This window comes from Buceros rhinoceros, unplaced genomic scaffold (assembly GCF_000710305.1).
Source record: "Buceros rhinoceros silvestris isolate BGI_N320 unplaced genomic scaffold, ASM71030v1 scaffold15069, whole genome shotgun sequence".
In the NCBI taxonomy this organism is placed as follows: Eukaryota; Metazoa; Chordata; class Aves; order Bucerotiformes; family Bucerotidae; genus Buceros; species Buceros rhinoceros.
Window position 1 is genome coordinate 38,069 of NW_010431025.1, and position 211 is coordinate 38,279.

Sequence of the window (211 nt, forward strand, 5' to 3'; positions counted from 1 at the left end):
GATCGCATGGCTCTGCTGGGCAGCAGCCACCGGTGAGCGAGCCCAGGAGGTGGTGCTCTTGCCAGAGTGATGTCTGCACCTTCTCCCCATCCCCAGGATCTCACTTTTATGCAAAACCAATCCCTGTTTGCGGGGTTTTACTGCTCTGGGTCTCTCCAGCTGCTGGCTGGCACAGTGGTGGGGCTGTGAATCGGGCTGTGGGGCTGTCTGG